Raw genomic sequence first — 25,001 nt, forward strand, 5'->3', positions numbered from 1 at the left:
TGTACATGTGGGTACAGTATAATTTGCAGAAAAGAGAACAAGAAAAGCTTAACATAAGGGTCTGTGGAAGGACTGGATGCCGCCAGGAGTATAAATTATGGCAAAGGATGTAAGGTTAACTGATTTTCCAGTTCTAACACTGCCATAGATTTTGGTTTTGGCGGTGGGTAAGCACAGAAAACATATTTGATAAGGAAAGTGTACATTTTTAATGTTTATTTGTATATATGTATGCTTGAGTATATGTGTAAAATTTAATATGAAGTTCCACAGCTTTTGAAAGCCTATTCTAACTATTTAGAAAATTTTTAACTCTGGGTCTGGCTAATGTTTCCTATTATTTGCAAGTTTTTAAATAAATCTAAATTTAGTAAAACTTAATTTTAAAAATAAAAAATAAGCAACTAAAATGTAGTAGTCTAAGTGAACATATGGCTATATAGATTTTATGCATAATATGGATTGAGAAAACCTTATAAGCAAAGAATTATGGACAAGTATTTTTTTTTATTAAAGTAGAAATGATTAGTTGTGATCCCTTGGAGGGATCTAGGGTCACTGGGATCATGCAGGATTAAGAGTGGGACTACTGTAAAGTGTTTTGTCTTTATATGGAGCTCAGAGAAACTGCAGTGTACCCAAGAGTATATCCGTTATTGCCTGTTTATCACGTTATTATTAACAGAGTATTAGTTAAAAAAAATGTTTGTGTGTGTGCCTGTGCCTGTGTATGTGTGTGGGTCAGAGGCTGTGGCACGTATGAAGGTAAGACAATAATTTATAGGAGTAATTTCTCTCCTTAGGCTCTGTGAGCTTTAACTCAGGTTGTCAGGCTTGGGAATAGGCACTGGAACCTACTTCTGAGCCATCTCACCAGCCCAAGTTATATAACTATTGCAATACTTTACTACTGCTTATTACTGTGGTACACAAGTTACTGTACTGTAGTACATAATACTGTGGTGTAAAAGAGTTCCCATTTCCATGGTGAAGATATTTACTTTGAAGGTGCCTCTTGATAACTTTAAGAAAGTTGGTCGTGGTGGTGGTGAGATGCTGGTCGTGGTGGCACACACCTTTAATCCCAGCACCAGAGAGGCAGAGACAGGTGGATTTCTATATAGAGTGAGTTTCAGGGCAATCAAGACTGTACATAGACCTTGTCTCAAAAACCCCAAAACAGCAAAAACCAAAACAACAACAGCAAAATCAAAAAAGCCAAAAAGAAACAAATAAGATTATTATATATTTTCAGTACAGGCAATGACATTGTATTAGTAAACGGGAGAGCAATACCTGACTATTGGACAGAAAAATGAAGAGAAAGAGAAGTAAAGATGTACTCAGTTCCAGCCTCTTTTCATCTTATTTTTCTCTAAAAGGCAGTCCGCCATCAGGATTGTGTCTATTTCTTCAGCTTTCTCATCTACACCTTTACGAAACAGGCAGGTGCCGATTTGCAGAAGTTTTTCCTATCTAAACTACCCCATTTCTCTCAAATGATGTATATAAAGCTCTTTACATAGAGGCTTATGTCCCATAGTGGCTATGACTGTCATATCATATATACATAACCTGCAATATGAGTTGGAGTCCACAGACTTTTTCCTTAAAAGCTGGAAGTGAGTGTTTTTGATGTGGCTATATTATTTTCATTTTAGTTTTTCATTCTTATGGCCCAGAGCAGTCATAAGCAATGCTTAGGTGAACGGGGATGGTGGCATCCTAGCAAATATATATTTATGAGTAACAAGATTTGAGTTCATATGCTCATGTGTCATGAAGAGCTTTTTTTTTTTTTTTTTTTTTTTTTTTTTTTTTTTTTTTTGATTTTCAGCCACTCAAATGTGTTAAAATCATTCTTTGCCCGTGTGCTTTACAACTGCCAATGACATGCCTGATTTTCCTCTTGGGTCATGGCTTTCCTACTTTTAATCTAGAGCATTAAAAAAAATCACTTACAAAAAATCAAATCACAGTTTTTAAAGAAATACTTAGGGAGGCCTAGCACAGCTTTCAGATTAGAATGAATGGGAGACTTAAGGCAAATAACAAAGAAACCCTGTCTTTAATGTGTGTGCTGTCTGGCTCCTTTCAGACCCCCAATGAAAGGAAATGCTACAGAGGCAGAGGAGGAGGAAGATGCGGAGGGAGCAGGTTTGGGGCTGAGGCAGGAGGCTTGGATCTGTCCCTGTGCAGCCAGTTCATCAGATACTCCCCATGTAAAGGGCTGGCGTGTTTCTGATCCTTGTGACTTTGTGTGCATGTGGAGATTCTCTCTGCACACACTGTCCCCTTCTCTCTGCACACACTGTCCCCTTCTCTCTGCACACACTGTCCCCTTCTCTCTGCACACACTGTCCCCTTCTCTCTGCACACACTGTCCCCTTCTCTCTGCACACACTGTTCCCTTCTCTCTGCAGACACTGTCCCCTTCTCTCTGCACACACTGTTCCCTTTTCTCTGCACACACTGTCCCCCTCTCTCTGCACACACTGTCCCCTTCTCTCTGCACACACTGTCCCCTTCTCTCTGCACACACTGTCCCCTTCTCTCTGCACACACTGTCCCCTTCTCTCTGCACACACTGTCCCCCTCTCTGCATACACTGTCCCCTTCTCTCTGCACACACTGTCCCCTTCTCTCTGCACACACTGTTCCCTTCTCTCTGCATACACTGTCCCCTTCTCTCTGCTCACACTGTTCACTTATGCAAATTTTGATCTGCACTATTATTTGACAAGTGTGACCTTTGCAGTCAACGCCTTTGGATAGCATCTTATCTTTAGTTTATTAGTTATAAAATGCTTATATTAAAAGAACTGAAAGTGTGGCAGCATAAACGGTAGCCCAGAGAGTACATTTTAAACCTTCTTACCACTCTGTAAGGATCAGGTGTTATACTGTAATAATAATGTTAAGGCTGACCTGTCGCTGTCTTTAGGAGGTTTCTGAGCATCTTCCTCCTCCTGGCTCCATCCATTCTTCCCCAGATGTGTCGCTTGGTGCCACTTCTGCTCTCCAAGTAGGAGGACACAGTGATGCAGTTCTGCTGCCTTCCTGTGCAGTGGGAGTTTCCCCTGAAACTGTGGGAAACCTGCTGAGATGCCTGTGACTGTCACCTCCTGCTCCAGCCACAGAGTGCCAGAGCAGGAGGAGCGGGGCAGCTGACATCTTGTTAAGGAGTGTGCTCTGAGCCTGGGCTGCTTTGTTGTCTAATTGATGGGGGTGTGGTGTGTGCTGTGAGAAGTAAGAAAGGACGAATCGGTCTTTTCTAACCTCTTGTTTGAGATTTCATTTTGGTTATTTAATCTGAAGAGTAAATTGTGGTGGTTGTTTTTTGTTTTTGTTTTTTTTCTGTTTTGTAGAAGTTGGCAGTAGTAGAACGGATAGTATTCTTGGTTGTGAGCCTAGCCTTTAACGGCTGAGCCATCTCTCCAGCTCTGAATATATTCTTATTAGATACTCAAATATAGTTGTTTCCCATATATTATAAATCAAGGGTAAGTACTTGTATTTCTTCAAATATAAGTTTATATTTAGCATATACATATATAAATACATATAATATCATATACTTAAATGCACAAACATTTATATACACAGAGACAGAATTTAAAGAGGATAGTTATTTATACCATGATATAAAATTTGGGAAATATAGATCAATATAAAAAGAAAGTGAAGCTTGTGTGTTCTCAGTACCCAGTCAGAGCCACCAGTGGTATTTTGGAACTATCTGCCCCATGTCCTGTGTCTGTTTTGCTTATGATTGCAAGATGCTACAGCCAGTCCTTTGTTTCCCAGGTCACATGTGCGGGGTCCTGTGTACATGGGCATAGTGCGAGGTGCTGGGTGGGCAGCCCCTCTTTTCTTGAGGGTACTGTGTTTATGCAGGAGATGGACAGTGACCTCCATGTCTGTATGTGGTGGTGATGAATTCTTTGAAGAACTGAAGAAAAGAAGGGAAGGGCAGGGAAGGACTGATGTGTCTTTGAAATTAAAGACAGTAGCTGGACTGTAGATCCATCCTTATGAAACTTGGTGTTTAAAAAAAACAAGAGGAAGGAACATTTTCTTTGAACATCACAAATATATTTTCATAGTAGTAGGGACTGTACCCAGAGATTATAATCTACTTCTGAACTATGTCCCCAGTCCTATGAAGTTGTCTAGCCTTCAACTGACTCTGGACCACACTCCCTTTCTGGTTGTGATGCTTAGAGACCTCAGTCTCCAGGTAGCCAGGGCCACAGGCTTGCATGAGGCCTCGGTGTACTTTCCACATTATTGACCAGGGCTTTAAACAAGCATCACTGTCAGTGGTTCGCTCTATTTTATGACTTAACTCACTGTCTAGTACTATCAGTTTTTTGTTTTTAAATTCCGATTATAAGTAAGGCTGTGATGTCACTCACTGACCATACCTTTGTTTCCATATCCTTAGGATCCATATCTTAGTTTTAAGAGCAGAATTCTTAGACTTAGAGTCTCATGTGTGCCTATAAGTTTTAGCGATCTGGCTTCTGGCTACTTCATAACTCGGTTCATTTTCCTTCTCTCTCTTTCTGCACTGTCCCTCTGAGCAAAAGCAGGTAATATTTCCAGGTTTAACGAACTCTGCTGTGAGAGCATGCCGCTTCGGAATGGTTTCATTTTGTTTCCGAAAGCAAGAGGGCTAACACACTTATAATTGCATCACTGTGCAGGTGCATGAGGCCCTGTTGTTACTCACAGAGTTGGTATGAGACGAAGACAAAAAGATATTAAGCTCAGTAAACCAGCAGCCTTGGGAACACAGAGGTTCAGAGCGAGTCTCAACATGCCGTTTCATTTGCTCTTTTTTCTTTAAAGGTCTGGAAAAAAAAATCCAAGAATATTGAATTGAATTACAAAAGAAGCATTCATTCTTGGGAGAACAACAGTTTAGTCTTTTAAGCTTGCCTTACAACAGAATTTTCAATTCTACCAAATAAAAGAAAATTGCATGAAAAAATTTTTGCTGTCATGTTTGTCTGGTATTCTTTCGGATGACATTATCTGAAAAAATAAATTAATAATATTGATGTGCACATATTGTGCCAACTAATTTTGTGCCAAATAATGATGTTTCTTCATTTGAAACTTGGCCAGCATCTTCTCTGATGTGATGGCCAATCGTGGCTGTCAAATTGACATAGTTCAGAATGATCTGAGGGAGTGAGACCGGGGAATTGATTACCTTGATTGGATTGATTTGTGTGCATGTCTGTGGGACATTTTCTTGATTGATAATTAATATAGGAGAATCCAGCCCACTGTGGGTGGCCCCTTCCCTAGGCATGCGGGTGAGCCAGTAATCAGCATTCTTCTGTGGTTTCTGCTTCAGGTTCTTGGCTTGAGTTCCCACAGTGGCTTCCCTAAACAATGGACTGTCACCTGTAAAATGTTTTAAATCTGTTCCTTTCCAATTTGCCCTTGGTCATAGTGTTTGTCACACAAACAGAAATCAAAATAGAACATCTGAGGTGGGTGTTATCTGTGCTGGAACAGGAGTGATGGGAAGGGGTGATGAAAAACATTTGGGGAGTGTTCTAGGCAAGGGAAACTGCAAGAAGGAAATGAGATTGGGAAGTTGAATAAGGGCCATGCTGACTGAATCACAGCAGGAACAAAATGTGAAGGCTGCCAGTTTGTAAAGACTGAAAGATGTAGCAAGTCTAATGCTCTTTAGAAATGATGGAAACAGTCAAAAGGCTGTGTTAATATGCTGCATCTCAGACTTTTAGGTGTAAGGTGCACCCCATAATCATGCTGAAATGCAGATGGCACAGCCAGAGTGTGTCTAGAGACTGTGCAGGCTAGACTTCTTAGGGCTGCAGATACTCCTGATAGATGTGTGGACCACACTTTGAATGGCAAAGTGTTTGAAGACAGGGACACAAGACTTGCCATGACCCTGTGTATTCAGAGAGCCAGGGTGCTGGGTCTGCAGCAGCCCAACCCAGTGGCTGGCAGCTGGGGTTTGCATATGGACTCCATGCTGCACATTCTAAGAACATCATCCATACCAGGGATCATAGGTGAGGAACTCTCCCTCAGCGTGCAGCAAGCTTTTACTGCAATTCTTGGAATGCTGTCCTAAACAAGCTGTCCTTCTGAAATCTTCAAGGAGTGTTTGCCTCAGTAGAAGCTAGGCTAAGGGAGGCAAGAGGAATTCTGAATACCCACTTGTCATCATAGACACTCTCTGTAGCTGGATAGTGGTGTGTTGAATACACACACACACACACACACACACACACATACACACACACACACACACACACACACACTCTGTAGCTGGAGACTATGCTGACTCCCCACCTACACTCACACACGTTCAGTATCTGGGTGACTGTGGTGGAGTCTTAACTTGTGTCCGTCTTCCATTCCCACCCTGTTCACACGCAGGTTCAAGACACTTAAGCCCATCCCCACCAACATTTCATCCTGTAACATCTTGTACAAGAACAATCTTTTTAAAGCTCTCTTTAAAAAGCCAATATGACCTCGGGGGATCTTCTTGGTTGTACCTCGTTTCTTATTCTTATCTGTCTTTGTAATAGTATTTATGTAGTGTACTTTCAACATAAATTATGTTCTTAGTGGCGAGCTTGGAAACGGATGAGTTTCTGATACCTGTGCTGCTATTCAACTCGAAGATGCCTGCAGCCTGTCCCTCACAGCTCTTCTTTGTCTTTCAGGAAGTCTGCCTTCTAGCAGGGTGTGAGCTTCCATTGATCTTTGAGGGCTTTCAATACGCTGTTCTGCTTGAGCATTTATGAGCCAGTTCTATTTAATGCATAGCTGCAAACCACAGAGAGTAAATCCTAGGCTTTGTGATTTCAAAGGGAAACGCATGTCTCTGAGGAATGCGGCTCATCTACAGTCCCCAGACCAGAAAGAAATATTCGGCCTCTAGATTCATGTAGCCTTTAGAATGGTTCTTTTGTTTGTTTGTTTGTTTTGAGACAGGGTTTCTCTGTGTAGCCCCGGCTGTCCTGGAACTCACTCTGTAGACCAGGCTGGCCTTGAACTTAGAGATCCGCCTGCCTCTGCCTCCCAAGTGTTTTTGCTTTCTCCTCTTTTGAGTTTAAAAGGTAAGTTACTTTAATTAGCGTATCATCTCGCTGGCTTGAAGCAAATGAATGACTGTTGGTGCGGGAAGTATGTTTAGCTAAGAAAGATTGTCAGCCAGAGCAAGTATTGTGTGCCATCAGAAAGTCACAACAGTTGCTTCCTACGCTTGGGTTGCTTTCCCACCAGACACGTGGATCATATATACATGTGATAGCTTAGTGCTCTGGGTTACGAATAAATATATCTCATCTTGTATGTTGGAAGTTAGAAATATTTGTTGACTTTGCACAAATGCAACTATTTGGGGAAAGGAACAATATTTTTCCTTAGGAGAGAGAGAAATTGTAAGATCAGATATGAAACTTACATGAACCCCAAACAAGGAAAACATGCTCCACAAGTCTCTGAACTACCCTAGAGCATTCATTATGTCCATCAAAAAGTAGGAGGGCTGATTTGAAATGAGAAAATCAGGCAACTTTTCATGAAAGGGATGTCCAAGGGATTCCTGGGAAGGCAGCTCAGTTTCTAAGCCTTTTCCTTTCAACTGTGTGCCTTCTGGCTAGTTCATAGCAGCATGAAATTACATTAAATTAGAAGACACTTTGGGGTGACATTAATAGCTTGTCTTGATGGGTTTTCATGGTTCAAGGAGCCATGACTGATTTCTACTCCGGGTCTGAGGTGTAGCTGGAGACAACTGAGCACAAGGATCGCGTTCTGTCTAGATGTGGCCGTTCTCTCCATCTATGGACCTTGCACTTGACTTCCTAATAATTTATTATTCACCTCCCTTATCCTTTGCTTTCTTCTATCCTTCCTAACTAAATTCTAAACCAGAGATCAAGTCAGGCGTCATCCTGGATGTTGAGCTCTGGGTTCTAGTCTTCTCTTGGGTCCTGGCTGATGAGATACAGAATCTCTGTGACCTGTAACTTCTTCACCCGTCAAATGGAAAGAGGAGAACACCCCTTCCAGTGCTGTGGGCACTTCAGGGCATTGCCTCTGGGTGAGAGTGCCATAGTGCAGGGCCCGCGGTCTGTCACCTCTGTGGGTGGGATTTGCCACAGCTGCTTTTATATCAACCTGACTCAAGCTAGGGAAAAGGGACCCTCAGTTGATAAAATACCCCAGCAGACTTGACTAGGTGAAAGTCTGTGGTGCATTTACTTGTTTAATTTTGATTGATGACTCCTGTGGCAGGGCTCAGGTCACTGTGGGACAAGTGGTCCTGGGTGCTCTGAGGAAGTCGACTGAGCAAGTGAGCTAGTAACCAGAATTCCTCCATGTCTTCTGCTTCAGTTCCTGTTCTAAGTTCCTGCCTTGAGTTCTGGCCCTGACTTCTCTTTGTGATGGACTGTGACCTGGAAGTGGTCCTCCCTGAGTTGCAGTGGGTCATGGTGTTTTATAGCAACAACAGAAACCCACTTAACCTCACTGGGCCTCTGTTTTCTTATCTTTGAAATGTCTTTTCTGTCTTTGTCTTCTGCCCACGTTTACTAGAAAGCTCCCAGGTGTTAAACCTTTGGGTTCCTATGTCCCCGTGTATTGCCAAGCGTCGTCGAGGGGATCGAGGTGTTCTTTGCTTTATTCTTATGGTTTAGTAGCTGGGAAGCACATGGAGCTGCTATGCCTGGGCCCGCCTCCGACTGGTGGTGGGCTCTAGGCAGCCCCTTTCTCATTTGTCCACGGAACAAGAGGTTTGCTTCAGATTTGAATAGACGCCTTCGATAGTGTGCTGGAGTCTAAATAATTTTTTCCTTTGCTTTTTATTTTCTTTATTTAAAAATAATCTAAAGTACACTTGTGAGTGTGTGTGTTTGTGTGTGTGTATGTGCACACCATGGTATGTGAGTGGTCCAGGTCAGAGGACAGCTTGCAACAGTCACTTCTATTCTTCTGTCTCACTTGACCTGGGGATAAGGCTTGGAGGCAAATGCCTTTACTCACTGAACCATCGCATTGTCCCTTTCTCTCTCTCTCTCTCTCTCTCTCTCTCTCTCTCTCTCTCTCTCTCCCCCTCTTTTTTCTTTCTTTCTTAATCTCTCTCTCTCTCTCTCTCTCTCTCTCTCTCTTTCTCTCTCTCTCTTGTAGTTTGACAAAGTTCCTTGCTGTGTAGCCTAGGCTGGTCCTGAATTTGCAACTCTCCTGCTTCAGCCTCTCAAATATTGTGATTCTAGGTGTGTTCTTTTTATGCCTGCTTTAAATAACAAAACAAACCAGATTGACAAAGGAAGTCATTATATTGAAATGTGGTTTTTAAAATACTAAATAAATTTGATCTGTGATAACATATACATTTCAGTAATGGATAAAATGACATTACTTTTTTTTCAATGCTCAAGTATGCTCAGCAATTCTAACATGAGGTAAAAATGACTGAGATGTCTATGAACATATGCATGATAGATGTTCCAAAATACAGCCCTGGCTGTTGATTTATAGTCACAGCTTGATGATGCTCTCCTCTTCACGCATGTACTGAAAACACACATGCAGATATTTGCCCCAACCAGGTTGTGCTAACATGACTGTATTCATGACTGAATAAAATGACCTTTGCCTTCAGGGAATGATTTCAAAAAAAAATCATTAGGTGAGTTTTTTTTTCTCTTTGCTATTTGTATGGTTACCAAATGATACCACACACCCCAAATAATAAAAGGTTCTCAAATGAATAAAACGCTAAAATTCCTTTATAATTTGTCTGGTGCCATTGGCCATGAGAAAAAACATAGTGTCTGTCAGTTGCAGAGTTGCTTCTCCCTAGGGTGTTTTACCCATGTGCATAAGGCATGTTTCAGACTCCCTGCACATTGTAGATACGGGGAGGAACTTGAGTACTGGTCCTGTTGGCCATTTTAAACATCGAAATCAAAATCACACAAAAGTACAAAACTGTGAAGAGCTGGCACTGACAGACTGACAACAGGACCCTTGTCTTAAGTGAGAGAGACGCGTGTTCAGTGGCAAATGTGAGAGTGTTGGGTTGTCTTCCATTGTGAGTGAGTTTAACAAGGAGGGGAGTTGGCTTCTGCTTCTGTGGATGTTACAGCTTTAAAGGCCTGTACCTCTGTATCCAGCTGTGTGTCTGTTGTCTTCTAAAATGTGAATGTCAGGACACATGGGTCATAGTATATATTTGTTGAAAAAGCTAAAGTAGCCTGTATTTGTGTGAAATCCTGAGGCAGTTTTCAACAGCCCACCCCATACCTTCTGCTCTTAGTGTTTGGAACCATATTTCCAGAGCCACAGTCCACTCTCTAGGTTGCCCTGGACTCACTAAGTCTGCGTAGTTCTAGATGCTTCCTATGCTGTTTTCACCAGAAGGTCTTCTGGTCATTCTGAGGCTTCTGGATTCTTCCAGAATCACTCACTGAGCCAAATGGAACTTCAAAACTCCCATTGTTTTAAACACAGTCTCTTGACTTAGGAGCTCATCCTGGGCTTACCTCATGCTGGTGTAGGTATCCCTCACCTCAGAAATTACCAAGTAGGACTCTCAGGGAGTGGCTCTCCAGTGGGGGCAGTTGTGATATCTGGGGACACTTTTGGCCATATGAGGATACTACTGTGCCATACTGAACTGCCTGTAAACAGGTAAAGAAACCCAAAATAAAACAAGTTGTTGCTTTTGTCCAGGAATAAACAGACACAGGACACTGCTGAACACATGTGCAGAACAGTCTGGTACGATGGGTCATCTAAGCAGTCCGGAGCTGTGGAAAGGCCAGCCCCTAGGGGAAGGCCCCACGCCTTCCTGCTGATGCTCCGTGTGGCCCCTTAGCCCTGACCTCTGGCCGCCCTTCTCTCTTCCTGATGACAGCTTGCCGATGCCAAGCCTTTGCTCTCTCAGGCCTTTGCTTCTGTAGTAGCTGCACTCTGGAGTAGCAATGGCTTCCTGCGCCTCCCCTCCCCCACAGTAATGGCTCCAGGTGAAGGATGATGGATTGTCACTCTGCACTGCACCAGCTTCCCAACTTCTGACTTGCACTTATTATTTAAATTCTGTTGTTCCTACAAACTTGTAAGTTCAGAGTGATATAGGAGCAAGATACATGGCTAGTCAACATTTCAGTGAGCGGATGAATGTTTGAATGACACCACACCTGGAAAGGGGCCAGAGCTGAGTGCGCTGATGGCAGTGTAGCCCATATGTCAGGCAGCTTCCTTTCGCATGGGTACGTACATGGTTTCAACGGTCTGCATATCTCCCTTGTAGGTATCAGTATCAATTTGAGGGTGGCTTGAAGCACTAGCTTCAGATAAACAAGGGACGAGGAGGAGAGCTTTGTGCTAAAGATGAACAATTTTAAGGGGAAGAGCAAAGTGGGTCAAGGCACTGTCTCTTGCTCTGAGCCTCATTGGTGTTAATGTAGCATAACACAGGTTAGTTCTCAGTGTGTCACAGGAGTAGCTTCTCAAATAATATTGTGGCTTTTGATCAATTAAAAAGATGTTATATCTTGGGTGTGTATATTCTGGGACTTGGAAATTTCAAGGTTCCCATGTAATCCTGTTATGTAGCCAATTTTGAGAACCACTGATATCACTATCTAGGTAGATCAAAGTTACTCATGTTAACATTTCCAATGTGAGTCAATGTTTCCTATCTCGGTAATTTAATACATTTAGCAATTTTATGATTTGTGATATTTACTATATAACGTTTTGGCAGGTGACCTTGTATGACCTCATTTCCCCCATCTTTTCAGCTATCTCAGAGAACAGCTGACAGTCCTTCATGTTGGAGGAAACCATCTTTCAGATAGTGCGCCTATAACGTACCAGTTTAGAACTTCTCCTTGGTTCCCATGCTCTCAGGCTCTTGCTAACGAGGACCAGGAGGAAGAGCCCCAGAGCCCCTGAAGAACTTCCGGCAAGCTCTTTGTTAGTCTCTGATTTCCCGTGTAGCTCTGCAGGGCACCTCTGTCATAAGTGAGCTGGTGAAGAAGGCAAGCGAAGGGACTTTGGGGTCCTTTATCGTCATTTCTGCCTGCCCCCCAGCATCCTCCCCAGCATTCCTACATGCTTTCTGGTCCCCTGAAATAACATTTCCAAACAATACTGAGAGGTTTTGACCACCAATCTCCCTTGTGAGTGATCGCTCTCCATTATTCTTTTAATGACAATGAAGTGTGTCACTGTGTGCCACTGTTTGTCCAGCACCGAAATCTCCTCTTTAAGAATCAGTTTTGAGGGCTGGAGAGATGGCTCAGCAGATAAGAACACTAACTGTTCTTCCAGAGGTCATGAGTTCAAATCCCAGCACCCACATGGTGGCTTACAACCATCCCCTAAAGAGATCTGACGCCCTCTTCTGGTGTCTGAAAACAGCTACAGTGTACTTACATATAATAAAAGAATCAGTTTTGGGGTGCTTAGGATGCAGCAACCTTACCAGCAAGTAGGTAGGCATTGCCCTAATGATGAATGCGTAAAGTGCCTCCCTCCCTCCCTCCCTCCCTCCCTCTCTCCCTCCCTCCAGTCCTTCTTCTCTCCCTACTTCCCTCCCTTTCCCTCCATGCCTGCCTTTTTCAATTACTTATGTTTCAGAGATTACTGCAGAGAATGGAGTTTTGTGACAATTTGTATTTGAGCCTCAGCATTTCTGTTTCTCTAATAAATTTTAGTAAACTTGGAAGCTGGGCAGGAACTTGGAGGCTGGCTTATTATCAGACTGCACAGGGCAATTGAGAACATCTCTGTTGACGGTCAGAGCAAGGCCAAAGCAAAGCAGAAGTTGTCCAGAAGCCTGACTTTCTGATTCTAAATTGAACATGTTTTTCTTCACTCCAGAGTAAACACTATATAGCACTTTAGATTGGTGTCTTCAAAAACTGGTTTGTGCTTAACTTGGGAGTATAAATAGTACTCAGGAGGGTCCCGTGTCTGCCACTAGAGGTCAGAAGCAATTGGAAAAGAAAGGAAAGGCAACCCTAAAAAGGGCTAATTAGCTGATCCCAAGATGGGCAAATGACCTCCTTTGTGCTGAGGGCTTTGAGAAATAGCAAGATGTTTGTGAGCTGTTACACTAGGCAGTAGGAGCCACACTTGTTAACCAACTTGTGTGGTCTAAGGACTTTTGAAAGCTTTCCTACTGGTATTTTAGCTGCAAGGTTCACTGACTGGAGAATGCGGGCTCCTAGAATAACACCTCTTATACATAGGGAAACTGAGGAGTTGGAGATATTTTAGAGATTACTGCGGAGAATGTAGTTCTGTGACAGTTTGTATTTGAGGAGGTAGAGGGATCTGGGCAGGTCACTAGCAGTTTCTGCGCACACACCCAGGAAAAGAATAAGAACTAAACTGCCAGACATCTGCTCTTTCCATATGCTAATCGCCTGGGCTGGGTTTTATTTACACCTATAAGCCCAGTGCTCTTCCAAGAGAAGATACCAACCTGGGAGGAAGGAAGGGTGAGTCTTCCAGTAGAGGATGTTGCTCCTCTGAGCCTCCAGAGCCTTTTTCCCCAGTTCCTTAGATGGGTGCTGACTGTTACACTGTGGATGGCTGGAGGGTCCTAGAGGTGATTAATGAGGGGAGGGTTGTTGGGTTGGGGGCTTGCTCCCTTAGATGTCTCACCGTCTTACTGACAAATGGCAATACATCTGCTGGAAGCTACGGAATCTGTCAAACGGCTTTGAATACAGCTCTGCTCTGTGGGTTCCTATACCCCTCTCTCTTCTCCTTCAGTCCTAAGCTATGTCATGCTCCCTGGTTGGCCTCCTATGCTCTGCCACATCTGGTAAATCACCCCTTATAAGCTCTTCCTTTATTGTGTATTCAAGTTGCCATTTACTTCCTGCTGAGACCCTTACTGAGGCACCATCTTGGGGTCTTTCGCTTCCTAAACACTTAGGTGAAATGGAACAGCCAGAGACATTATGAAGATAACCATAAGCTGTCCTTGAGCTTCAAGGATATTCAGCATTTAGGATGTCGTACCCTAAGAAGGGGCATACATCCCAAGAGCTATTTCAAATAGGTGACTTAAAGTTGTAATTAGAATGCTTTAGCCTTGTATGAACAGCAGACTGAAAGTTAGGAATTATGTTTTATAATGACTGTCCATACAGCTAATTACAATGTACTTAACCGTATAAGATGGAGTATACGCAGTGCAGGGAAGCAGAAGGGTACAACGGATCTGTCCATCTAGGATTTTCACATTTATCTTGTATATTCTAATTTTAGATAAGTATGTATTTTTCTCTTCAGTTCTCCAAGTTTCCCATCCATCTGGTGAGTTAGTTATGTTACCCTCTCTGAGAGTTTATAAGTCTGCTGTGAAAGATTTCTCAAGCACTAGAAAAGGCTATCCAGCAATAGAAACGACTCATTCTGCAGGGACCCTTGTGATACAGGCACTTTGCTGATCACAAAGTGGACTCAGTAATGAATAGGACTTGATTTGTGCATTCAAGGAAATCACAATAAGTTGGGAAAATAGAAGCAATTATCATGCAAATTATAAAGTATTATTAGCATGTAGTGGGCTATATGTGTATTTAAGTGAGGGTATGCTTAAGTGTAGCTGGACTTTGGCTACTTTTTTTTTTTATCCTTCTCTAACTTTTTTTCTCCACCTCTTTCAACCTCATAACATTAGATAAGAGATTAAAAAGGATAGAGAGGAAAGGAAAGAGATCCCTGAATAAAGTCAAGGGTCAGAAAGGGGGCGGCAGCCTTATCCCTTGGACTGCCTCCTGCTGATTAGGGCCATATAGTTCCTTGGAGTAAGCTTGATCTTCACCATTAGGATATCTAATTTCTTCTTTCTGTTTTTAATTTGTGCATGGCTACTTAACAAACTATGACCAGTGTTGACTAACAACAACCCACCCCACTCTCGGGGGCCCTTGAATTTGTATACCCCCTAAAATTCTAAACATCACACAATCACGGATGAAGGAGAGAATGGGGCTGTTGGGTTGCCTGATGGTTTTAAGATGGAGTCAAACACATGATTTAGTCCACAGCCTTTGAAGGAATGCCTGGACTTGAGGCCAAAGATAAAATGGTAATCTAATCCTTAACACTTATTATCACTTAGAACAATTTGGATTGTACACACTCAGAGAAACTATTAGAGAAATGAAAGCAAACTGAAAACAGTGTTAAAAAAATCATTGAACATTTAGTGGGAAACATAGTGTGTCATCTTGTAGCAGTGCTCTAAACAAAGTATCATCATTATGTGTAGCTTTTGTTTTTATTTTATTTAATTTATATATGTTTGTGTATTTGCATGTTTTTATTTGTCTGTGTGTGCATGCTTGTGCATTCATGTATGTGCTTATACCTGTGAAAAGCAAGAGAATGGTGTTGGATCCCCTAGAGCAGGAGGAGTTACTGTACCAGCTGACCTGGGTGCTCAAATCAATCTGGGGGCCTTGGGAAGAACACCAGGTCTGATGTCCTAAATATATTTTCATTGGTACCTTGAGCATTCATCAGTTCTCTGTTTCTGAGTCCCCCCATCCCTGCCCGTAGCTTATCTGCCCGTGTTTGCCCTCCACACTGGCATCCCTCAACAGGATGGCCTCTACATCTCTTCCTCTTCTCCATTTTTCTCTTCCAGGCACCTTCTGAGATTTATAGCTTTGCTGCCTGGGGTCGGGGAGTTCTTTTTAACTCTACTATGAAGGTCTTCCAGCTTCCTTTTTGAGTCCATTCTTATTTGAAATGAGACTAAGAACCCCGATTTGCGATTTGCCCCATAACTTGATCATATCTCCTGGAGCTTAAGTGCCTGAGTTCTAGAATTGCACCGGGCTCCAGGCCCCTCAGGGACTCTTTGTCTCTCTCCTTCCTTCCTTTTCTCACTCGTTGCTCTGGGCGTTCACTGCTTTCCGCCCTCTCTTGCTTTGTACATGAGCACACCCAAACTCACTGGCTCAAAACAACAGCCAGCTTTTCACGCGCCTGTGGGTTGACTGGTGTCAGCCAGGCAACACGGCTCCATGAGAGACTGAAACAGTTGGCGTTCTTTGTGGTTGGAATGTTTGAGATGACTCACTGGACATGAGCAGTTGAATTCCGTGATGAGCTCGGCTAGACCGACTCTGGTCTTTTCTTCTTTGTTCTGTCCTTGTGGGATGGACACATCACTGAAGAGGCACGGGTTGATAAGGAGGACCGTTGTAAAGTGCAAAAGCAGGAGAAATGTGCCGATGGTCACTAGTGCCCAGGCTGACTGTGGGTTTGTTGGGAGACAGAGGGAGGAGGCAGGAAGTTGTGTATAACCATAGATCACAGGACTTGCGGCCCAGTGAGCACAGGTTTGGAGCTTTAGTGAGCATTTCATTACTCAGCTTCCCATCACTAGACAGATCCTCAAGACTACAACTCAGAAGAAGGAGGGTTTTGACTGGGGTCAGAGTGTCCTAAGTCTAGTCCCATGGTCCCTTAGTCACTCGTTTTGGCTAGTCATAAAGTCAAGACCAGGAGTGTTTGGTGGCAAGCTGTTCTCCTGTAGCATCTGGGAAACAGAGGAACCAGCAATGTCAGTATCCCCTTCGGTGGCACAGCCTCAGCCACACAACCTCCTTTCACTTGACTCCACAGTTTTCGTTAGGACCAAGCCAAGGACCAAGTCCTAAACACAGAAACTCCTGGGTGTCGGCCAACACAGAAACTAAAACAGTATTTAGCAGAGAAAAAAAAAACAAAACTAAACTAAAACACCACAAGCAAAACCAATGTCTGTCTTCAAATGCTGACATCCAGTTCATCAGTATTTGATTCTATTTGACACTGAAAACATGTCCCAAAGGCAGCCAATTTAGATTGCCTTCATCATTACCTTCTGGTCTAACTCCTGGCTTCTTTTGTCTGTATTCTGCAGGAGCCTGCTGGCCAGTTTCTCTGTGCGTGCTGTCAGCTACCTGAGAAGATTCTGGACACAGCAACCTGGGTGAGTCTTTAACAATATGTCCAATAATGTCCTTCTGCTCTGAACCTGCAGTGGCTTCTTGCATCTTTCAGAATGTAAGCCAGAGCCCTAAGAAGGGTCTTGTGGGCATGCATGGTCCCTTCCTTGTAGCCTCTGACCTCATCTGATACTACCCACCTTGTTCATGCCCTGCTGGCTACACTTGCCAACTTCTCTTACACACTCATGCCCTTCACCGGGCCTTTGCACATTCTTTCATTGACTTGAGTCCCTTTCTTTACAATATCTTTAGATTGATGACCCGACCTCCTTAATATTTTTTGCCATGTGGGATCTTATTTCACTTTCCTGTTTTAATATTACAGTCCTTGAGCTTTGTAATCCTGCCATTAGAATCTTCTGGCATCCAGACTGTTTTCTTAAGTCTGCTGTCAGTGCCTGCTCCAGGATGACGTTCTGGGAGAGACAGGGAGGTTCAGTCAGTATCACCTCTATGGCGTGACGTGTGGGCAGGAAGAATGCAGGAAACATTTGTTCCAGATGTAGCATAGTCAGTTAGGGATGGTTTTTGATTGGACTTGTGATTTCCTTGAGATCAGCTGTCGGCAATTATCTTTATATTCAGATAGTGTCTTTGCTCAGTCAATGTTGGTTAGTGGATAAAATCTGAAGTTTGAAATCACAGCCTTTGGTTCCATGGAGTTCCCAAAAGCTTCCTTACTGAGAGGACCATTTAAGAAATGTTGGAGGAGAAGTTGTATTGGTGTTGCATACCTGTAATCCCAGCGCTTAGGGGGTGGAGGTAGGGGCATTAGAAGTTTAAGGTCATCTTCAACTGCACTGCAGGTTTGAGGCCAGTGGATTATAAGAGAATATGATTTAAAACAAAACAAGAACAAACAAACAAAACTCAAAATGTTACATCTGAGCCAGCATGAGATATATGGTGACAGTGTCTCAAAAGGACAAAATTCAAAACAAAAATGGGGCTAGAAATGACTGGGCAGAAAGTAGGAGAACAATTTGGTCGAGTTAGGCGAACTCCCGCTGTGAAGGCAAGAGTCCACACAGCAGTTTGGCATCTCTTTTATCATTATTATTACAATGATTATTAATTGGATGCTCTTTCAAAATTTGGACTTTAGGCTTGCAGCGATCCTTTAGGAGATTATGCTAACCAGGGTGCAGAAATTACTGGGGCTGACCGTAACTGTTCATGGCCAATTAAGGAACAGCATAGCAAGAAACTGGGAGCGGATATAGTAGTGCATTGTGGGAGTTCTATTTGCTGTGGTTCCTACGCAGGGCATTAGCTGGCTGGGCTTTCTTCTCTAGTGGGGATGTTGATCTTCATACCTGGAGACACATTTATAAACCAAAATAATGAACAACCACGAGGGATTTAACTTTGTGGAGAGAAAAGAGAGAACAAAGTCAAGAAATCACTTTTATTTGCAAAGCTTTGCGTGAGAGGCCTTCAGAAGGCCGCCTTTGTTTAATTTTGGTATCGGTTTTCTTTCTTCCCAGGGGATGGAGATGGTTTTTGAAAACATGCATGCAGAAAATCAGGCTGTGGGAGGGCAGAAATAAATTTTGGAATGTTTCCAAAGGATAGAATTCCCCCGAGAAGTAGGGTTACTGCTCTGAAGGCCTGTCACAAAAGGGAGTGTCAGTCACAGAATATGCCTGCTGTCTCATTCCTGACATAACTAGTGACCAGTTGTGCAGGCTTATACTTTTATATGGAGTTTTAAAAAGGATTTCAGATGGAAGGGAAATAACACACATACACACACACACACACACACACACACACACACACATACACACACACACACACACACACACACACACACACGAGCTCACAGTGGGGCAGAGTGTGGGCATGGGTATGGAAGAATAATGAAAGGTTGGAAATGCTTTTTCATAATTTTAGATTTTAAGCGTTAAACTGGTTCTGAGATGTTTTGCATCTCCCTAAGTAGTGAAAAATCCGGTGCAGCTCATGTTTTCAGATATAGCGACTGAGCATGAGGTGCTACAAAGGAAAGTTCAAATGAAATCCTGTCCCAGAGAACAAGGCTGCACGTGTGGACAGCCAGGAAGACCTGGCTCAAGTGCGCACTGTCGTCTGTAGGGTCGCGAAGCAGACAGGCCCTGTCCCAGCTCTCCCCACAAGCCCCTGGCTTTTCAGCTTCAGATGCCTGGTGTTTGCACTTATTTTTGTCCGTCTGTTTAAAGATGAAAGCTTCCTTCGTAACTGGAGTATGGAATTTTGTGTCCAGGGTGGAAGAAGAAGTATTTCTCCAGTGACCTCGGCAATATCAAGCAAAACGTCCAAGTCACTGGGTTTTGAAAGTTTTTTTGTGTGTGCCCTTCATGACATATTAGGAGTCTGGGCGCGACAAATGCTTTAAAATATTTCTCTCCAGAAAGTAAAAGGAGGGTTTTTTGTTTTTGTTTTTGTTTTTTCCTGATGACTTAACTTTTTAAAATGTGGGTTTAGTGCTGAAAAGTGGCTTAGCCATGAAGAGCATACACTGCTCTTCTAGAGAACCCCTGTGCGGTACTGAGTGGGTCACAACTGCCTGTAATTCTCCTTCCAAGAGACATGCAGTGCCCTTTCTTGCCTCTGCCAGCAGGAAATGTGAAAACCTGCCTGCACACACACACACACACACACACACACACACACACACACACACAATTAGAAATGGAACAAATAAAAATCTTTCAGAAAGTCTGGCTCATCATTCTTTTTAAATTCACGGTGGTCACTTTGGCTGGCTGAGGCAGGGATCAGGCATCTTTCTGTCGTCGGTCCCCGCACTCCTCTGTTGGTTGTTATCTAGTGTGGGTCCTTATTTGTTCCTGAGGTTGTGCAAGAAGGAGGACGAAGAGAGGACACTCAGGAGCCTCGGTCGTATCTGTATTCAGCCCCATCTTCCCTGTCATTTTCCCTTCCAGCTGTTCCTTTCTCCCCCTAGCCGCACACACACTCTCCCCACTGAGTTGAGTGTTTACCTTTCACCTACCGTGAGAGGAGTGAGCACGGACCCCGCTCAGTATAGAGGCAGCACCAAATGGTCAGTGTGTGGCAGTAGGAAAACATTAATGCCAGGTCAGCTCTATCCAGTGGTCTCACATCGGGGTCTGAGCCCTCTGGTAGAAGCTTTGTTGAAACACTATCTCAACCAATACAATGAAGGAAGCGTGTGAATCACATTCGTGTTCAGATTTGTATGTGGCTTTGCAGAAGAAACTCCATGTTGCAGAGGCCACACTTTATGTTGGGGTTGTTATTTCGGAACTTACTGCTAATTTCAAGCACCCGAAATTGAAGTTTGAGCCTTGAAGTATAGTGGAGGTTTCTATTTACCAGAATTTCTGGTGCCACCTTGTGGCTACTGAGCATGTGCGGGGGTGGGGGGGGGGGTGGGGGGGGCGCTTAGGTCCAGCCAGCAGGAAAGAGGCAATGCTTAAGGAACTTCGATGTGTCAAGGAGACCCCTGCTGAGTCAGAGGAGCATGGAACCACGATTTCAGGTTCACATCACATGTGACCAAGCTCTGGAGAGTTTCAGAGCAGAAGTTCCAGGACCCTTTGATGGGATGGAACGTGGTTGCAGAGGCCTAGTGCACGTGGGGTAGGAGTCAGGGAGTGAGGGGGTGAAGTGGATGGTGAGTCCGTGTCAGGTCAGCAAAGACTCATGGGAATATTGAAATCGTAGAGGTTATTTGAGCAGATAATTGCATCATCTGTGAATTTTAGATACTTCATCAGTCACCCTTAAATTCTAATCATACGCAATCGTAAGCATAAAGTTTTGTGACGTCAGAGTACTTGTGAGGTGGGGGTGGTTTTGTTGTTGTTGTTGTTGTTGTTGCTTCGAAGGGCCCATTAGCCATAAAATACATGGTCTGTCTAGCGAAGAAGTTGGGTAGACTATTCAGTCTAGACTTGGGCTGTAACACTGGGGGATAATTTGACTGGGACTTGAACTTGGAGGTCTGTGGTAAAACCCAGTCGTGTGAAATATGAGTTAGATGAACTTCAGCCAGTCTCTTCATCTTGGGACGTTGAGAGCCTTGAAGGTGCTGATAGATTTAAAGTGTGCGGGGGTAACATTACAGGGAGCTTTAGTTCTAGAAATAATGCTTGCAGTTGGGCTGGACGCATCCTCAGGAAGGGCCTCCATTGTGGATTGCCACAGTAAGCTGCACAACAGGTGACCACAAAGCTTCAGGGGAGGGTGAGAATAGCATCAGCTTTGGTGGGAGTCGCTGGGAGAGTTGGCTCGTGGTTAGCAGTGCATGGCATGCTGCCCTGGCAGAGCCCTGAAGCTCACAGTGGGCACACAACAGCCTGTATCTCTCTGGCCCCAGTAGATCTAAGGCCTGTCACTCCCCTCCACATAGAATTAAAAATAAAATTTGAAATCTCTTGGCCAAATTTAAAAAATCAGCTGGATATAATGGTGCATGCCTTTAGTACCAGCATTTGGGAGGCAGAGGCATTCCCAAGGTTGAGGCCGTTCTGGTCTCCAGTGCAAGTTCCAGGGCAGCCAGGGCAAACCAACACCAGAAACCAAATTGGACTTATTTATTTCCTTTTGGCTACAAGTGTTTCTACGCCCATTTATGTATGTTGTATGTATGTTTACCATGCGCCTGTCTGGTGCCCATGGGAGTCAGAAGACGGGGCTGAATCTTCTTGTACAGGAATTATGGATGGTTGTAAGCCTCCATGTAGGTGCTGGCAGCCAAATCCTGTTTCTAGAAAACAAACAAACAAACAAACAAACAAACAAACAAACAAACAAACAGAAAACCAATCAGTCGTTTTAACTGCTGAGCCACCTTTTTAGCCCTGAAGATAATCTAATTTTTTTTTTTAAAATATCTCCATCCTAAAAGTTTAGAGGTTCACCTGCTCTTCATGTACACTTTGCTGACTTCGGGGACCGCAGTGCCTATGTAGCCTCCTGAGGACTGGGCAAACAGTTCTGTCCTCAGCTGGGTTGGCCCATGTGTCTATGCTGTGAGTTAGGATGGCTTTAGCCAGTAAGGACGCGGTGACATATTTCTTCAGTGTGCGTCCTTCGTCCTCGGGCATACTCCAACTGGCATGTTTGCTTACGTATGGTGCAGCAACAAGAACAGACGGGGCCGAGCTTGCCGCATGAGTACTTCCAAAGCCTTTACTGCTTTACGCCCGCCTTGTTTGCTAATAGCCTCTTGGCCAAAGGCAGGGGTGTCCTGGGACAGCAGAGAATGACACGTGAAGGTTGCTTGGCGGACGGTGTGGTTACAGGAAAGGAGAAGAATTGAGCTTGTTCTGCAGTCAGACCACCCTAGACCCAGTGTAAGAATTGCTGGGTGAGATCACAGTCCACTGAGTGAGGAGTGAGGTCAGACTTTTCTCTCTGCCTCGACCATAGATTGTACTTTTAATTCTGGTAAGCAGCTTCACCAATAGACATCTGGGCCATGTCAAGGGAGAGATGGTGGAGCTGGATCTGTAAAGGGTTTTTGTTGTCTTTGGAATGTGGGATCATTCCAGTCAACGACTGAAAGGAGTGCAGATCCCATGTAGTTAAGGGGTTACATCATGCCTGGAGGAAATGAGAAAAGAAGCACAAAGAAGATCTTTGGCCAGTGTCATGCCAAACAGTCCCATCTCCTCTGCAGTTTGTAATGTAAAAGACTTTTAGAGTAGGAGGATCAGGGAGGAGGCAAGCTGAGTTTGCCCCTGGGAAGCGGAAGTTTGCTAAACTGTGGCTGCCCATCTTTGGGAATCGAGTTCTGTCTTCTGTTTTCCTCTCCTTCCTCTTCCCTGCCCCTCCCTCTGCTTCATGAGAAGTCAACATAGGACTGCTGAGAGAAGAATCTGAGTTGACTTTGTTGACTAGCATATAAAACTGTAAAGGTTGATCTAGCCTTCCAGAATAGGACATCAGCAGCTAATTTGGCTTAGCGTTGAGAGAAACAGCTTGAGCTGAATAAGTGGAATTTGGGGAATGAACTTCTACCCATTTAAGCACTACCAAATAAACTTTTTTGGGGGTGCGTGGGGGATAGAAACCCTTTTGAAGTATTAGATTTTAAAATACTAACAGAGAATAATGGGAAGTATTCGGTCTCCAGTTCTTACATATTTTTGGACGTAGGAATAGACCCAGACCCTTCCTTAGGCTAGGCCAGTGCTCACCACTATGCTGTAATCCCAGCCACAGTTTTTTGTTTTTTTATGTTATTTCCTCTCTTTTTAAAGGACGGGGTCTTGCTTGCTGCATATCCGAGGCTGTCCATGAGTTGAGCCACCAGGCATTTGAGCCCCGTGCCTGGAAGCCTTATCCTTTTAGACCTCGGGGTTTTGAGCCAGTGAGTGTGAGAGTGCATATCCCCCTGCGCCCCTGCTCAGCGCGGCTAGAGCGCGTGGGATCCCTTGCCATTGCAGTGGCTGTGGGTAGACTCAGGCTTTAAGTTGTTGGATTTTATTCTCAGAGAGTTCATGCTCCTTGCTGGTTGCTCTCCGGCTGTACTCTTGGGCTGTTTAAGCACAGCTTCGCTCACTAGATCTGTCTGCTCCATGCCTCTTTCCTGCTCCCCGGCTGCATTGCCCTCTGGCATCTCCGTAGATTGCAGAGTGAGCGCTGGTGAAGGCTGCCACGCAGGAAGATCCAGGGCATCTGTCCTCTGTGTCTCTGCCCTCAGTACCTGTAGGAATAGCTGTGTCTATGTCACAGTTTCCACCCTCGCCTCTCGGAAGCCTGTGCCATTGGCATCAGGTGGCTCTAGACCTGAGCTCTTATAGCACCACACCCTGTTATTAAACCCAGTCCTCCTCCATCTGTCCCAGTTGCTGGTGAGTGACTGCATTCAGGGCAAGCGAGCCACCCTTGAGCTGCACTGGTAGCCTGGAAGTTGCCTTATTATTATTACAATGTCTTCCCCTGTGCCGATTTGCTTTTTGAAGTCTATTTTGAGGACAACATCCAACTGCTTATTTTATTGGTCAAAGTGATGGAAATGCCATCAAGTGATTGTGAGTGGCAGTTTAAAGATACTGGGCTCCAGTTGTAGCGACACCTCTCCTGGTGTGTGCAATTCTACATGCTACGTAACCTTGGTGGGACTCAACTCTTATCACCTAAACAATGAATGTGTCTGTGCTGTCTCTATTTGGGTTTCCTGGGATATGGACTCTGTAAACTAGAGGCCAATGGGTAGAGGTTTACTCTGGAGTGCTCTCGGTATGGTATCCAACCTGTGGAGGGAAGGGCAGACTCGATGGAACTATGGGAGAAGCTGAGCTGGGATGCAGGCTTCGCAGAAGGTTCGCAGGGAGACTTTGTCCCTTACCGAACCCTGGGGAGACAATGGAGGTCTCTCTCTGGGGAGCCTCTAAGTTTTCTGTCAGCCTCACTCAAACAGCTTGGGAATTACCTTTTAGTTCTGAAGTAGAGTCTGCTCACTAGACCAAAGTGACTACATCCCATTTTTATTCCCCAAGACTCTTTAAAGTTCATTTAGTATTGAATTTGCCACACAGTCTTCCAGTGCCCATCCTTGCTTTGAATTCCTGTTATGTACCTTGGGTGTTAATTGTGACTCCTTGCATCATTTCTTAGACTCCTGAAGGGGCTGAGGCTTCTATTTTATCACGGTCCTGAGGTCTTGCTCCAGGTTAAGTGACTTGCTCCAGGCTACTCATTCTTAACTGATGGAGAAACCCTCCCATGGGGCCCACCAGCTTCACCGTGAGCCAGACTTTTAAACGAGATATTTGAACGACTAAAACGGCAGTCGGGAAAACCTCCTGAAAATATCTCCAGCAAAGTGTAGGTGTTGTTTTAGTAGAAACATTTCCTCTGTTGCCATAAAAATCTTCTCCCAAATGGCTTTGTGAGAGCAAAGCTGTGCAGACTCTGCTGCTGTTTGTGGAGGCAGCCGTATGGCTCAGCCACCACACAAATGATTTGTTCTCCCGGCCATGC

General features: G+C 44.0%; 1 protein-coding gene across 11 annotated transcripts in view; it reads left to right on the forward strand.

Annotated features, from left to right (window-relative positions):
• Positions 1 to 25,001, forward strand: part of Plcb4 (phospholipase C beta 4) — a 361,630-nt gene that overhangs the window by 58,096 nt on the left and 278,533 nt on the right. For 10 of the 11 annotated variants that reach the window (XM_052183720.1, XM_052183729.1, XM_052183724.1 and 7 more), the window contains exon 2: positions 16,955 to 17,023. The exons of the other annotated variant lie outside the window; for it this stretch is intronic. The gene's annotated coding sequence lies outside the window, so the exon portion shown is untranslated. The remainder of the gene's footprint in view (positions 1 to 16,954; positions 17,024 to 25,001) is intronic. 11 annotated transcript variants of the gene reach the window in all.

This window comes from Apodemus sylvaticus, chromosome 5, assembly GCF_947179515.1.
Source record: "Apodemus sylvaticus chromosome 5, mApoSyl1.1, whole genome shotgun sequence".
Lineage (NCBI taxonomy): Eukaryota > Metazoa > Chordata > Mammalia > Rodentia > Muridae > Apodemus > Apodemus sylvaticus.